The following is a 16,871-nucleotide window of genomic DNA, read 5'->3' as shown; positions in this document are numbered from 1 at the left end:
TATAAAAGGAAATCGTCTCTTCTTGTTTCTATGAAGAATGTCTCTTTGCTAATCCTTATTACTGCAACAATCCAGAGAATAGAAGAAGTTACACCAAAGATTAAAGTAAAACGTTAAGAATTACATTAAGTGTATAATTATGCTTTTATAAATTATCATCTCAATTTGCTGGAAGTTTAGATTCAAGTCTTTTGCAAAATTGTTAAATAGGGGCAGTTTGTAACAATCTTTCCTTCTTCCTTGTGGTTGCTCCTATAGACCTTGTCCCTCCCTCACTGGTATCCCTTCTGGTCACTTTATGATTCCGTCACTGGAACATCTGTGTGCTCTCAAGGGTGCACTAAGTGGCTTGATAATCTATCCCACAGAGGATGTGAGACCCTCCATTTGTATTTCATGGCATGGTTGCTAACAGACTACATGAATTTTGATTTTAAAATAGTAAGGCATATCTTTCAAGTGAATTCAGTTTTGTGATGTGGTTGTTGATGATCATTATAAAATTAAAGATATATTTCCTAGAATTAATTGGATAAAGAATTAATGGATAAAGCTGTTAATGCAACAGCTGTTAAAATCACACATTTAAATAAACTGTTATAGATAAAAATATGAATCATTCTCAAAAATGTTAATAATTTCTAAAACATTAAGAAAATATCATCCAATAATAACTGAAAATAAGATGTTCCAAGTACAATATTTGTAAAATACCTAAAGTTTGGTGTGTACTTCCCTAGTGGCTCAGACAGTAAAGAATCTGCCTGCAATGCAGGAGACCCGAGTTTGATACCTGGGTTGGGAAGATCCCCTGGAGAAAGGAATGGCAGCCCACTCCAGTATTCTTGCCTGGAGAATTCCATGAACAGAGGAGCCTGGCGGGCTACAGTCCATGGGGTCACAAAGAGTTGGACATGACTGAGTGATTAACATTTAAGCTTGGTACTTTAACATTAAAGCTTGGTAGTTTTCATACTTTGTTCACATGATTATGGCAAAGCTTTATCTTTAAAACTTGACAGCAATTTAGTTCACTCTATCCCAGCTTGAAATAACCTAAGCTTTTATTTTCTCTTTGAAAGCATGCACCTTTGTGAGCACATTGAGATTTTTTCCCGCTTCATAACTGGAGCCCTACCCCAGAAGATCTGAATAGCACTCTTCTCCCATTTTAGACAAGAGAGAGGCTGGGTTTGACTTTTCATGGGGGATCTAGGGGTCGCAAAGAGTCGGACACGACTGAGCGACTGAACTGAACTAGCTGTCCTGACGTTTGATTCCCCGAGTATGTATCTTCTCTTTCTACACAGACCTACCTCAGAGGAAGAAGGACTACTCTTTTTACAGTCAGTCACCCTGGGGCAAGATTCACCTAGAATTGTGAAAATTGCATTCTGATCCAAATATAAAGCTGCCGTTTTACTTTCTTCTCATAGACAAAAAAAAAAAGTCATTTTTTTTCCTGTTGTCTCCTCATACCCTCTCAGGATCCTGACATAATGTGATGACCACCACATGTCATTGCAGCATGTCCTACATTCAGGGTGTGCCTTTTTTTTTTTTTTTTTTGCAACATAATTCCAAGACAATACAATCATCTGACTAAAAACAGGCCATAGTGATTGCAGCCCTCTATCTGCTCATATTCCTCGAGCTGAAAGGCACTCCTCTCCCACTCCTGAGGCTTCCAGGCAGAGCACAACCATTTGTGTGGCACAGTGCTGCCTCACTCTGTCCTCCTCTGGAAGGAAGTAGCTTATCTGAATAGGGAGCTTCAGATAATGAACTTACAGCTTAGCTCTTTCCTCTTTCTTTATTACTGGTGTATGCTTGCCTGTAGAAGGCACATGTTTTAGGCTGCTCTTGATCATGAAGTAACTGATAAAGTCTTTGTCTTTACAATGGAGCAGGGGACTGTGGTTTTCTAGCACTGCCTCTAATTCTGAGGTTAAGTATTGGGAATCTAATTCTTCTCATGTTTCTATACCTTCTTCTCCCATTGATCTATCAATAATGAGGCCAACATTTGCATTCTATCTGTCTGGTTCCAGTTTTTAATCTCAAATGGTTCAAAAGTCTAGTTGAAAAGGGCATAAATACATTGACCTCCTTGTGGACAGCAGTCTTCAGAAGCAGTGGGCTCCATGAACTGGTTTCCTTGGCAACCCCAAAGTAGCCTTCATCTTTCTTCTCCACCCCAGTAGTGAAATCTTCAGTGCTTGTGTATATCAAAAACAGCTGTAATCGCGCCAATGTCACAGCAGCTTTAACTAATGGTGCTGCTCCTGCTGTCCATGTAGGAGTCACAGCTGTAAAAGCCTGAAGGTGAGGACACTGCTGTCTATACAGAAGGCCCTCTCCATCACTGCTGGCAGTGCTACCTTCTGATATTAGCAAATCAGCTTGCACCTTGGTCTCTCAGTGTCCTACAGGATATCAGCTGATAAGCTCCATATATTCTTCATCCTGGGGCCCAGGCCAAAAGAATATGAGAACCAGACTGAAGGACAATCTGAGCGAAAGAATCCATGCTGTACAGCTAAGTGCACAAATCTTAAGTATGTATATGTGTGTGTTAGTCACTCAGTCGTGTCCAATTCTTTGTGACCCCAACGACTATAGCCCACCCAGGCCCCTCTGTCCATGGGATTCTCCAGAAAAGAACACTTGAGTGGGTAGCCGTTCCTTTCTTCAAATATTAAGTGCACAGTCCAATAAATTTTATATATCAATACATCTGTGGAAATACTGCCCAGATCAAAATACAGAATATTTTCAGCACTCCAGAGACGATTTTCTCATGCTTCCTCTTATTTCAAACCTCCCCACAACCAAAGGTAATTATGATATTGATTTCTATCATGTTCTTAAACTTGATGTAAATGGAATAATAAAATATATATTCTCTTGTGTCTTTTTTAAATTTATTTTTTATTGAAGGATAATTACTTTACAGAATTTTGCTGTTTTCTGTCAAACCTCAACATGAATCAGCCATAGGTATACATATATCCCCTCCCTTTTGAAACTCCCTCCCATCTCCCTCCCCATCCCACCCCTCCATGTTGATACAGAGCCCCTGTTTGAGTTTCCTGAGCCATACAGCAAATTCCCATTGGCTATCTATTTTACATATGGTACTGAAAGTTTCAATGTTACTGTTTCAGTACATCTCACCCTCTCCTCCCCTCTCCCCATGTCCATAAGTCTGTTCTCTATGTCTGTTTCTCCACTGTTGCCCTGTAAATAAATTATTCAGTACCATTTTTCTAGATTCCATATACATGTGTGTTAGAATATGGTATTTATCTTTCTCTTCCTGACTCACTTCACTCTGTATAATAGGTTCTAGGTTCATCCACCTCATTAGAACTGACTCATGTGTTCTTTTTATGGCTGAGTAATATTCCATTTTGTATATATATCACAACTTCTTTATCCATTCATCTGTTGATGGAAATCTAGGTTGCTTCCATGTTCTAGGTATTGTAAATAGTGCTGCAATGAACAATGGGATACATGTGTCTCTTTAAATTTTGGTTTCCTCAGAGTATATGCCTAAAAGTGGGATTGCTGGGTAATATGGTGGCTTTATTCCTAGTTTTTGAAGGTATCTCCACACCATCTTCCATAGTGGCTGTATCAATTTACATTCCCACCAGCCTTGGAAGAGTGTTTCCTTTTCTCCACATCTTTTCCAGCATTTATTGATTGTAGACTTTTTGATGAGAGCCATTCTGACTGGTGTGAGGTCATATCTCATTGTAGTTTTGATTTGCATTTCTCTAATAATGAGCAATATTGAGCATCTTTTCATGTGTTTGTAAGCCATCCATATGTCTTCTTTGGAGAAATGTCTGTTTATATCTTTTTCCCACGTTTTGATCGGGTTGTTTGTTTTTCTGGTATTGAGTTGTATTAGCTGCTTGTATATTTTGGAAATTAATCCTTTGTCAGTTGTTTAATTTGCTATTATTTTCTCCCACTCTGAGGGTTGTCTTTTCACCTTGCTTATCGCTTCCTTTGCTGTGCAAAAGCTTTTAAGTTTAATCAGGTACCACTTGTTTACTTTTGTTTTTTTTCCATTACTCTAGGAGGTAGGTCATAGGGGATCTTGCTTTGCCTTATGTCATCGAGTGTTCTGCTTATGTTTTCCTCTAAGAGTTTTATAGTTTCTGGTCTTACGTTTAGGTCTTTAATCCATTTTGAGTTTATCTTTGTGTATGATGTTAGGAAGTGTTCTAATTTCATTCTTTTACCCGTAGCTGTCCAGTTTTCCCAGCAACATTTGTTGAAGGGGCTGTCTTTGCCCCATTGTATATTCTTGCCTCCTTTGTCAAAAATAAGTTACCCATAGGTGCATGGGTTTGTTTCCAGGCTTTCTATCTTGTTCCATTGGTCTATATTTCTGTTTTTGTGCTTATACCATACTGTCTTGATGACTATAGCTTTGTAGTATAACCTGAAGTCAAGAAACTTGATTCCTCCAGCTCCATTCTTTCTCAAGACTGATTTGGCTATTCATGGTCTTTCGTGTTTCCATATGAATTGTGAAATTCTTTGTTCTAGTTCTGTGAAAAGTGCCATTGGTAATTTGATAGGGATTGCATTAAATCTGTAGATTGCATTTGGTAGCATACTCATTTTCACAATGTTGATTCTTCCTACCCAGGGACATGGAATATCTCTCCATCTGTTTATGTCATCTTTGATTTCTTTCATTAGTGTCTTATAATTTTCTGTGTATAGTTCTTTCATCTCTTAAGTTTATTCTTATATATTAATTCTTTTTGTTGCAATGGTGAATGGGATTGATTCCTTAATTGCTCTTTCTGATTTGTCATTGTTAGTATATAGAAATGCAAGAGATTTCTGTGTATTGATTTTGTATCCTGCAACTTTGCTAAATTCACTGATTAGCTCTAGTAATTGTCTGATACTATCTTTAGGGTTTTCTATGTACAGTATCATGTTACCTACAAACAGTGAGAGCTTTACTACTTCTTTTCCAATCTGGATTCCTTTTATTTCTTTTTCTTCTCTGATTGCTGTAGCTAGGACTTCCAGAACTATGTTGAATAATAGTGGTGAAAGTGGACACCCTTGTCTTATTCCTGATCTTAGGGGGAATGCTTTCATTTTTTCACCATTGAGAATAATCTTTGCTATAGGCTTACCATATATGGCCTTTAGTATGTTGAGGTAGGTTCCTTATATGCCCATTTTTGAAGAGTTTTAATCATAAATAGGTGTTGAATTTTGTTAAGGCTTTTTCTGCATCTGTTGAGATGATCATATGGTTTTTATCTTTCAGTTTGTTAATATGGTGTATCACACTGATTGATTTGTATATATTGAAGAATCCTTGCATCCCTGGAATAAACCCAACTTGATCATGGTGTATGAGCTTTTTGATGTGTTGCTGAATTCTGTTTGCTAAAATTTTGTTGAGGATTTTTGCATCTATGTTCATCAGTGATATTGGCCTGTAGTTTTCTTTTTGTGTGTTGTCTTTGTCTGGTTTTGGTATCAGGGTGATGGTGGCCTCGTAGAATGAATTTGGAAGTGTTCTTTCCTGTGCAGTTTTTTGAAAGAGTTTTATAAGGCTAGGCATTCAGGAAAGTCAGGCAAGTGAAGTCACTCAGTCATATCTGACTCTTTGCGACCCCGTGGGCTGTAGCCTACCAGGCTCCTCAGTCCATGGAATTTTCCAGGCAAGAGTACTGGAGTGGGTCGCCATTTCCTTCTTCAGGGGATCCTCCCAACCCAGGGATTGAACCCGGGTCTCCCGCATTGCAGGCAGACGTTTTACTGTTTGAAACACCAGGGAAGGCTAGGCATTAGCTCTTCTCTAAATGTTTGATAGAATCTTCTTTTGTTTTGGGGGAGATTTGATCACAGCTTCAATTTCAGTGCTTGTAGTTGGGTTGTTCACTATTTCTATTTCTTCCTGGTTCAGTCTTGGAAAATTGAACTTTTCTAAGGATCTATCCGTTTCTTCCAGGTTATCTATTTTATTGCCATGTAGTAGTCCCTAATGTGGAGAAGGCAATGGCACCCCACTCCAGTACTCTTGCCTGGAAAATCCCATGGATGGAGGAGCCTGGTAGGCTGCAGTCCATGGGGTCGCTGAGGGTCAGACATGACTGGGTGACTTCACTTTCCCTTTTCACTTTCATGCATTGGAGAAAGAAATGGCAACTCATTCCAGTGTTCTTGCCTGGAGAATCCCAGGGACGGGGGAGCCTGGTGGGCTGCCATCTATGGGGTCGCACAGAGTCGGACATGACTGAAGCGACTTAGCAGCAGTAGCAGCAGCAGTCGCTAATGATCCTTTGTATTTCTGCATTGTCTGTTGTAACCTCTCCTTTTTCATTTCTAATTTTGCTGATTTGATTTTTCTCTCTTTTTCCCTTGATGAGTCTGGCTAAGGGTTTGTTAATTTTGTTTATCTTCTCAAAGAACCAGCTTTTAGTTTTATTAATCTTTACTATTGTTTCTTTCATTTATTTCTTATTGGATCTTTATAATTTCTTCCCTTCTACTAATGTTGGGGGTTTTTTTCTTCTTCTTTTTCCAGTTGCTTATGGTGTAAAGCTAGGTTGTCTATCTGATGTTTTTCTTGTTTCTTAAGATAGGATTGTATTGCTGTAAACTTCCCTTAGAACTGCTTTTCCTGCATCCCATAGGTTTTGGGTTGTCATGTTTTCATTGTTTCTAGAAATCTTTCAATTTCTCTTTTGATTTCTTCAGTAACCTGTTCCTTATTTAGAAACATGTTGTTTAAGTCTCCATGTTGTGGGGCCCTACGTGGGAAATCTTAAAAAAAAAGAAGGGGGCTAGCTTTTGCAGTTGGAAACTAAGATGGCATCCGGCAGAAGAGATAGGGGCGTGGTCTATGTTAAAGTTTTTGATTGGCTCTCTTGACTTCCATACACGTGGACAGTGCATGATCACCATAGACTCCTGTTACAATGAAGCGCATGACGACTTGACCTTTAATGTGATTGGTGCAACTATGTGCATATTATAATTTGACCTTTAACGTGATTGGTGCAACTATGTGCATATTATAATTTGACCTTTAATGTGATTGGTGCAACTATGGCATATTATAATTTGACCTTTAACGTGATTGGTGCAACTATGGCATATTATAGTTTGACCTTTAACGTGATTGGTGCAACTGTGGGAGGTCCCTCGCAGAACCCCCTTGCTTGCTTATATAAACCAAGAGTTTGTGGCAATAAAGCGGAACTGCTCAGATGGAATCCCTGCCGCGTCTGATTGTCTCTCGCTCGCCGAGGGGCTGGGTTGGCGGACAGCAGGCTCACCTCTCCTCGGGACCCCTCAGCTTTGCTGAAGGAAGTTCCACTGCCTCTCTCTTTCTGCAGAGCGCCCCCTGCAGAAACTGGCGCCCAATGTGGGTTGTGAAATGGACAGACGGAGGTGGTGTCACCATGCGGCTCTGAAAGAAGGAGCGACGAAGGACCCTAGGCTGGTCGCAGCACGGAGCTCCCCTTTAGAGGAGTATCGCCCGAGGTAATCCGGATTTCAAGGTGGGCCCCCCTCTACTTTGAGGGAAGTGGCAAAAAACTCTCCTGACTTATTTTCTTTCTTTTCTTCTTTTCTGATCTGTCCTTAATTCCTTTTTCTGGAGTTTCAGTGAACAGGCGAGCGGTTGTGGAGGCAATTGATAAGTCCTGGCCAGGGCCACTCTCTGGCGGACTTTGAAGGCCCTGCAACAGGTGAGCCTCAGTAACTAGAGCCCGACCGGGTGAAACTCCCCTTTAATCTTTCATAACTGAAGACGTGGCCTAAGATCTCCCTGTGGGCACGGGTCAGGCACTTAAAGGCCATTAGGGCACCTGCCACTTGAAGACTCCTGTGACAGGATAAGGGGGTCACAGAACGGGCTAGAAACCTCTAGGGTGCCTTCCCCCAGCAAGAAAACTTCCGTGCAATGACGCAGGCACATAAACAGTTTCAATAGCATACCACAAGCCCAACTTTCTGGCCACCACCACTCCCGGTAGGATTTTGGGTGGTTGTCCTGAGTGACTTTTCTTTCTATTCTCTCAGCAGCATGGGAAATAATATTGGGAAATCTGATGAGCCCACACTCAGGGCTCTGAGACATATGCTCATAAGCAGGGGACTTGAGATTTCTGATGCTCAGGCCATTAAGGTCTGGGGGACCATTGTACAGTTAGCCCCCTGGGTTGCTTCGGCTAATCTGTTCTCTTGGGACACTTGGGATTGAGTACAAACCCTTGCTAGGCAGCGAGAGGCTCAACACAGTGAGGAGCCCCCCTTAGGGTTCTGTTTGACCATTTCGGCCCTCAAGCTCTGCTTTTCACGGAGCGGGGAGCATGTCACTGATACGGGTATCCCCAGTTCAAAATCAGAAAAACAATGGGAAAAGTTAGACGAGGAACGAGTCGTGTCAGACCAAAATATAGCAAGAGAGACTGTAGGAGATAAAGACTCTAGAGCGAATAGTGGGCCATGGGAGCCTTTTGGGGATAATAAAGGGGCAGAAGAGAATAGAGACCCCTCTGATGCCTCGAGACCGGGAGCCCAGGGGAGAGACCTGTGCCTCTCCCTGCCTCCCCCATTTGAGGAAGTTTCAGGAGCACCTTGGGTGGGAAAGACAATGAGGTCACCTTGGAGGGGGAGAGCCTATCCCGAGGACCCTTGGGGATCTTTGCTGCCCTTTATTGGCCCAACTCAAGCCTTTCCTGTAAACGTTAACCTGGGGGGTGAGGGGGATAGGCCGGCAGCCTGGTACCCCTGGGAAGCCAGTGATTTAAAAGAGCTCAAAAAGGCAGTGGCAAAGGATGGCCCAAACTCCCCGTGGGTGGAAACTATTCTCCAGGGCCTGGCTCATCAACCTTGTATGACCCAAGACTGGAAGATGCTATGTAAGGCAGTGCTTCCCAGCAACACCTATATCAAATGGTGTGACTTTTTCAAGGAAGAGTGTCATACTCAGGCAGAAAGAAATCAAGCTTCCAACCCTGCTATCCTGGTGACTTTCAAGATGTTGTCAAGGACGGCAGATCAATGGAGTATGGGACCTCAACAGGCCACCATTCCTGCTCCTTATACAGATCAGGTACAGGCCATATGCCTGGCCACCTAAAAAAGCTTGTGGAGGGCCCCAGTGAGCCCCCTATATCAGCATCCTTGACTGTCATTATGGGCCACACAAATGGGTTACTTCTTTTGGTCACCTAGATTGGAGGGCACCCCAGCTATTTCTCTTTAAGCCTATACCAGATGCCCTCAATGTTTTTTCTGATGGAGGAAAGAATGGTGCAGCAGTCGTCATGTTCCAGCCACCACAGCTATCATAACAGCCAGATGAGTATATACAAAAATACTTTGGGCCTTGTGAGGGGTCCGCACAGTTTAAAGAATTATTTGCTGTTGTCATGGCGCTCACAAAAGTCCCTGAACCCATGAATCTGTTTTCTGACAGTCTTTATGTAGTAAACTTGCTTCCAGGATTGCTAAATTCTCACATACGGCTAGATAACAATCCTATTACCCCCCTTATGATACAAGCCTGTACCCTGTTACTTGAACGGATTAACCCCATTTATGTACTCCATCTTAGGGGTCATCAAAATTTACCTGGATTGCTTTCAATGGGAAATTCCCTGGCCGATAGAGTGGCCTCACTTACAATCCAAGCTTGTAACTTACAAGATGCCTATGATCTTCACGATCTTACTCACATAAATTGGAGAGGGCTACATAAAAGGTTTCCACAGATCCCTATTAGAGAATTAAAGAAAATTATACATACTTGTAAATCCTGTCTTCCTTATTTACAAGTACCGCCTTTACAGCCCCCAGGAGTAAACCCTCGAGGGCTAAAACCCAATGTGCTATGGCAAACTGATGTGACCCATTATTCTCCTTTTGGAAAACAAGTATGTTTTTGTGTCTATTGACACTTACTCTCATGCCTGTTGGGCTACTGCCCACACAGGAGAAAAAGCAAAACATGCTCAAAGCCATTTTTTACAATGTTTTGCGACGTTGGGCCTTCCCCATCAAATAAAAACAGATAATGGCCTTGCTTCATCAGCCAGAGCTTACAGAAATTTTTCCAACAATGGCACATTCGTCATAACACTGGAATCCCACATAACCCCCAGGGACAAGCCATAATTGAGCACCACCATCAAAATTTAAAGGCTCAATTATAAAAACAAAAAGGGGGGGAATAAGCCTTCACCAGCAACTTGGAATGGCACTCTTTACTCTAAATATTTTAAATTTTTCAAAAAATGAACCAATACCATGTTTTCAAAAACATTGGTCTAACCAAGAAATAAAACCTGAAGTACAAGTGAGATGGAAAGACCCCGTCACTGGCCAGTGCCACTCCTTACAATGGAAAGAGGATTCGGATGCGTATTCCCCACTGGGGACCCCAGCCCTATATGGGTGCCAGCAAGGAATCTTAAATTTACACCACAAGAGAGAGGTCAAATCTCAAAATGTGACACAGATTAAAGAGACACTCACATATTGAGCCCAAGAACAAAAAGTTCTTGAGGCAATCTTTTCTTTCCTTTCAGATTGTCGATGCGGCAACCCTGGTGGACACTGCTCCTGGGGATCGTCAGATTACCTATCCTCTCCTTACTGACCTTCGTCCTTGCCACGGCTGTGCAACAGTTTTTAGAATCTTTAAAGTCTGGGTTTAACGACACACAAGGCCATCAGCCACGAGGGTACAACAGTGTCAGCATCCGTGCTGAGAGTTCAGAAAGCTCAGACCATCGAGGTTGTAAACAACATATCCACTGTCTCTGCTCAAGGATTTCAAACCAGCTCGAACACCTGAGATCTGCCATAACGGGACTCCAACAACAGCTTGATCTTCACGCCAGAGCGATCGAAACATTAAGTGTCTTGGCACACATAGACTGCGATGTGAGATATCCCAGCTTTTGTCTGACAGCTTTTCCAGTGTTAAATGAGACTCTAACAGGTGAAAAAGGGAGCAACAGATCTATGGAACTGGGTACAAAGTCCATTTACCTGGTTTAAAAATGCCTTCTATTTGCTTGTTTTTGTTATTCTGTTTGTTGTAATGTTAAAGGTAAAAATTCTCACAAGCCACAATAGGTGCTTACAGCAAAATAGTTATGCTTGTCCAGGTCATGGAAAAGGAGCCCCATGTTAGGCACCCACAAAACCCCTGGATTAATTTAGCCCTTCAAGAGATTAACCAAGACAAATAAAAAGAGTTCTAGATACCCATCATCTAGAGAGATTCCGCCTAGCCCCCAAGAGGTGGCTGGATAGCCAATGATGGGTAAGACCCTCAGAGGAAGGCAACCTAAGACAGGCACAGCCGCGAGAGGAGCTGGTGTGGCTGGAGGTTGGCCACCTACAGCTCCACGCCTTGCTCTACAGAACATCAATACAAATGTCTCGAGGGCTTAAATAAAATAAAAAAGGGGGAGATGTGGGGCCCTACGTGGGAAACCTTTAAAAAAGGGGGGGCTAGCTTTTGCGGTTGGAAACTAAGATGGCGTCTGGCGGAAGAGATGGGGCATGGTCTATGTTAAAGTTTTTGATTGGCTCTCTTGACTTCCATACACATGGACACTGCATGATCACCTAAGACTCCTGTTACAATGAAGCGCATGACGACTTGACCTTTAATGTGATTGGTGCAACTATGTGCATATTATAATTTGACCTTTAACGTGATTGGTGCAACTATGGCATATCATAATTTGACCTTTAACGTGATTGGTGCAACTATGGGAGGTCCCTCGCAGAACCCCCTTGCTTGCCTATATAAACCAAGAGTTTGTGGCAATAAAGCAGAACTGCTCAGACGGAACCCCTGTCACGTCTGATTGTCTCTCGCTCGCCGAGGGGCTGGGTTGGTGGACAGCAGGCTCACCTCTCCTCGGGACCCCTTGGCATTGCTGAGGGAAGAACTGTACAAAAAAGATCTTCACGACCAAGATAATTACGATGGTGTGATCACTCACCTAGAGCCAGACATCCTGGAATGTGAAGTCAAGTAGACCTTAGAAAGCATCACTGCAAACAAAGCTAGTGGAGGTGATGGAATTCCAGTTGAGCTATTTCAAATCCTGAAAGATGATGCTGTGAAAGTGCTGCACTCAATATGCCAGCAAATTTGGAAAACTCATCAGTGGCCACAGGACTGGAAAAGGTCCGTTTCCATTCCAATCCCAAAGAAAGGCAATGCCAAAGAATGCTCAAACTGCCGCACAATTGCACTCATCTCACATGCTAGTAAAGTAATACTCAAAATTCTCCAAGCCAGGCTTCAGCAGTACGTGAACCGTGAACTTCCAGATGTTCAAGCTGGTTTTAGAAAAGGCAGAGGAACCAGAGATCAAATTGCCAACATCTGCTGGATGATGGAAAAAGCTAGAGAATTCCAGAAAAACATCTATTTCTCCTTTATTAACTATGCCAAAGCCTTTGACTGTGTGGATCACAATAAATTGTGGAAAATTCTGAAAGAGATGGGAATACCAGACCACAGCCCTGCCTTTTGAGAAACCTATATGCAGGTCAGGAAGCAACAGTTAGAACTGGACATGGAACAACAGACTGGTTCCAAATAGGAAAAGGAGTACGTCAAGGCTGTATATTGTCACCTTGCTTATTTCAGTTATATGCAAGGTACAACATGAGAAACGCTGGGCTGGAAGAAGCACAAGCTGGAATCAAGATTGCTGGGAGAAATATCAATAACCTCAGATATGCAGATGACACCACCTTTATGGCAGAAAGTGAAGAGGAACTAAAAAGCCTCTTGATGAAAGTGAAAGAAGAGAGTGAAAAAGTTGGCTTAAAGTTCAACATTCAGAAAACTAAGATCATGGCATCTGGTCCCATCACTTCATGGGAAATAGATGGGGAAACAGTGAAAACAGTGTCCGACTTTATTTTTTTGCGCTCCAAAATCTCTGCAGGTGGTGATTGAAGCCATAAAATTAAAAGACGCTTACTCTTTGGAAGGAAAGTTATGACCAACCTAGATAGTATATTGAAAAGCAGAGATATTACTTTGCTAACAAAGGTTTGTCTAGTCAAGGTTATGGTTTTTCCTGTGTTCATGTGGATGTGACAGTTGGACTGTGAAGAAAGCTGAGCACTTAAGCATTGATGCTTTTGAGCTGTGGTGTTGGAGAAGACTCTTGAGAGTCTCTTGGACTGCAAGGAGATCCAATCAGTCCATTCTAAAGGAGATCAACCCTGGGATTTCTTTGGAAGGAATGATGCTAAAGCTGAAACTCCAGTACTTTGGCCAACCTCATGGGAAGAGTTGACTCATTGGAAAAGACTCTGATGCTGGGAGGAATTGGGGGCAGGAGGAGAAGGGGACTACAGAGGATGAGATGGCTGGATGGCATCACTGACTCAATGGACATGAGTTTGAGTGAACTCCGGGAGTTGGTGATGGACAGGGAGGCCTGGCGTGCTGCAATTCATGGGGTCGCAAAGAGTCAGACATGACTGAGTGACTGGACTGAACTGAACTGATCTGTACTTAAGCACAAACTGGAAATCAAAACTAAAACAAGGTACCAAGTGGGTAAAAAAGCAATGAAAACAAAACTAACAAATATGTTGAGAGGAAAGGAAAAAAAGAAAAGAAAGAATAGACATGCACTGTTAAATAGAGGTAGATGAAGAAGATTTATATATGTTAAAGATTAACTGCAAGGGGAAAAGAACAGTAGGAAAGGCAAACAAAACAATAAATGTAGAAAAAAGATAATAGGTTTAAAAAAATTAAAAAGTAAAATTATAAAAAGGGGAAAAGAGAAAAAATGAAAGAAGAAAGAAAAAGGGGGGAAAAAGGAAAACACAGAACTGCAAAAGCCCAATGTAGAGGTGGAGGTTTATAACAATAGAAAGTGTGACTAAATAAACACATAAAAATATACACCCATAAGCAAAATCAAAACAATCTAACAAAAATTAAGTACAAAAGATTAACTGAGAAAACAAAGGAAACCAAAAATTATATCTACCAGAACAAAACTAATTAAAGCACAAACTGGAAAACAATACTAATGCAAGGTGCCAATTGGGGAAGAAAGTAATGAAAATAAAACTAACAAATATGTTGAGAGGAAAGGAGAGAAAGAAAAGAAAGAATAGATATGCAAAGTTAAATGGAGGTAGATAAAGAAGATTTATATATGTTAAAGATTGACTGCAAGGGGAAAAGAACAGTAGGAAAAGCAAACAGAGGAATAAATGTACAAAAAATAATAGGTTAAAAAATTTTAATTAAAAAAAGAATAAAGAAAAAAAAGAGGAAAACTCCACAGAACAGCAAAAGCCCAACATAGAGGCAGAGGTTTATGTCAACAATAAAAAATGTGACTGAGGATAAAGGAAAAAAAAAGCTCAAAAGCTTAATTGGATTTCTTAGTGCCAATAAAATCAACAACTACAACAGAAGGGGGAAAAGGGGGAAAAAGAAAAAAAATCCAAGAGAATCTACAGAACACGTCAAAAAATAAGAATAATAATTGTTTTTCTTGAGTCACTGCTGTCAGTGTCCTTTTCCACACTGGGAATCACAGTCCACCTTACCTCCCTAGGATGCCCTCCAACGCTGTTCTGATCTCTGGACCTGCTGTGGGGGCTGCTCAGATTCTAATCTTGTCCTACTCCGTGTGGTCTTGCCTCCAATGTCCACAGCTATCGGAGCTAGTGTGTTTTCTTTTGTGGGAGCTCTCAATGGCCTTTTATATATTCCATAGACATAGAGTCTGCTTAGTTGATTGTGTGAATTTAATCTGCAGCTGTACAGGTGGTGAGAAGGTTTTGGGTCTTCCTTAGCCACACTGCCCCTGGGTTTCGATTGTGGTTCTATTTCCACCTTTGCATGTGGGTTGTCCACTGGGGTTTATCTCCTGAGGCTGTCCTGGAGGCCTTGGGTTTGCCCCTGTGAGGGCTAGGTGTGGAAGTGGTGCAGCTGCTTGGGTCACTGGGTTTCTGGCAGCACCAGGTACTCAGGGGGGTTGGCGGCTAGGGTAGTAGGAAATATAGTGCTCTAGAAGGGTATGGCAACCAGTATTGGCCACTATGCTCCAGTATTCTTGCCTGGAGAACTCCCTCTCTGACAGAGAAGCCTGGCAGGCCACAGTCTACAGGGTTGCAAAGAGTCAGACAGGGCCCAAGCGACCCTGTGCGCCTAAACACAGACTTTTTTTTTTTTTTTTTACCTGTGGCAGCTCTGCCCCAGTGAGAGCTGAGCGTGAAGGTGGCACAGCTGTTTGACTTGCGGGGACCCTGGCGGCACCAAGTGTTCAGGGACACAGACTGGCTCCACAGCAGGAGTTATGGCCCTATCAGAGTCTTTTTTTATTTTAAATATAAATTTATTTATTTTAATTGGAGGCTAATTACTTTACAATATTGTATTGGTTTTGCCATACATCAACATGAATCCGCCACAGGTATACACGTGTTCCCCATCCTGAACCCCCTCCCTCCTCCCTCCCCATACCATCCCTCTGGGTCGTCTCAGTGCACCAGCCCCAAGCATCCAGTATCATGCATCGAACCTGCACTGGCGATTCATTTCATATATGATATTATACATGTTTCAATGCCATTCTCCCAAATCATCCCACCCTCGCCCTCTCCCACAGAGTCCAAAAGACTGTTGTCCCTTTTGCTGTCTCGCATAGAGTCTTTTGGAGCCTCTTGTAGCTGCGATCAGAAGGCCTCTTGGCCAGTCTTCCTCCATGGCTCCGCCCATTCCGGCACCTCTCTTCCGTCTTTTCTGTGAGGCTCATCGATTCCGTTGCATGCAGCTAAGGTTTGCTCTTTTTCATTGTCGCAGAGTATTGCACTGTCTGCAGTTGCCACCATTCGTGTTTCTATTCTGCTGCTTTGAATGTTATAACAGAGGTTTTTTGATGAGCATATGTGTGTTATTTGTTTTATTACACTTTATTTTTCATGGCAGCTTTAGATTCACAGTAAAATCGAGCAGAAGGTATAAAGAATTCCCGAATACCTCCTGTCTACATCCCCCCTACCCTGCAATATGCACAGCCTTTCCACTATCAACATCTTCGCCTGCGGTTGTACATTTGTTACAACTGATGAACCTATACTGACACATTATCACCCAAAGCCCTTAGTTTACACTAAGGTTTACTCTCGGTGTCCTACATTCTATGGGTTTTAATGTGTGTATAATGGCATGCATCTACCGTTGCAATATTATACACAGTAGTTCCACTGTCCTGAAAATCCTTTCTGTCTGCTTATTCACCTTTCCTTCCTCCCTAATACCTAGCAACCACTGATGATTTTATTATCTTCTTACTTTTGCCTTTTCCAGAATGTCATATGATTGGAATTCTATATGCATTTATTTCCTCCATATTTTTTCATGGCTTGTTGGCTGTTTTCTTTTTAACACTGAATACTATTCCATTGTCTGGATGTACCACAGTTTATCCATTGACCTACTGAAAGATATCTTAGTTACTGCTAATTTTTGGCAATTATGGGCAAAGTTGCTATAAACATCCTTGTGCAGGCTTATGTATGGAGATAGATTTTCAACTTCTTTGGGTACATACTAAGTACAATAGCTGGATTATATAAGAGTATATTTAGTTTTGTAAGAGTTTACCAACTGTCTTCCAAAATAACTGTACCATTCCTACCAGCACTGAATGAGAGTTCCTATTGCCCTACCTCCTTACCAACATTTGGTTCTGTCAGTGTTAGGAATATGGGTCATTCTAATAGATGTGTAGTGGTATATAATTGTTGTCTTATTTCGCATTTTCCTAATGGCTTATGGTGTGGACTAC

This window comes from Oryx dammah, unplaced genomic scaffold (genome assembly GCF_014754425.2).
Source record: "Oryx dammah isolate SB20612 unplaced genomic scaffold, SCBI_Odam_1.1 HiC_scaffold_1, whole genome shotgun sequence".
Lineage (NCBI taxonomy): Eukaryota > Metazoa > Chordata > Mammalia > Artiodactyla > Bovidae > Oryx > Oryx dammah.
The sequence above is the reverse complement of the archived record's forward strand: the minus strand, read 5'-3'. Positions refer to the sequence as shown.